Source organism: Buceros rhinoceros, unplaced genomic scaffold (genome assembly GCF_000710305.1).
Source record: "Buceros rhinoceros silvestris isolate BGI_N320 unplaced genomic scaffold, ASM71030v1 scaffold4989, whole genome shotgun sequence".
Classification (NCBI taxonomy): Eukaryota; Metazoa; Chordata; class Aves; order Bucerotiformes; family Bucerotidae; genus Buceros; species Buceros rhinoceros.
Window position 1 is genome coordinate 19,868 of NW_010431952.1, and position 223 is coordinate 20,090.

Sequence of the window (223 nt, forward strand, 5' to 3'; positions counted from 1 at the left end):
CCCCCCGAGAGAAAGCCCCAGCACTGTACCTGAAGCCGGCGTGATAGCTCAGCAACCCCCTGCTGCAGTCTCCCATTTCCATCCCCACCTGCACACCTATCGCAGGTCCACGGGATGGGCTGCGTTGGGAGGGACCTTAAAGACCACCTAGTGCCACGGGCTGGGACACTTTCCACTCGAGCAGGTCGCTCGGAGCCCGTCCAGCCGGGCAGCCTCCTCCATG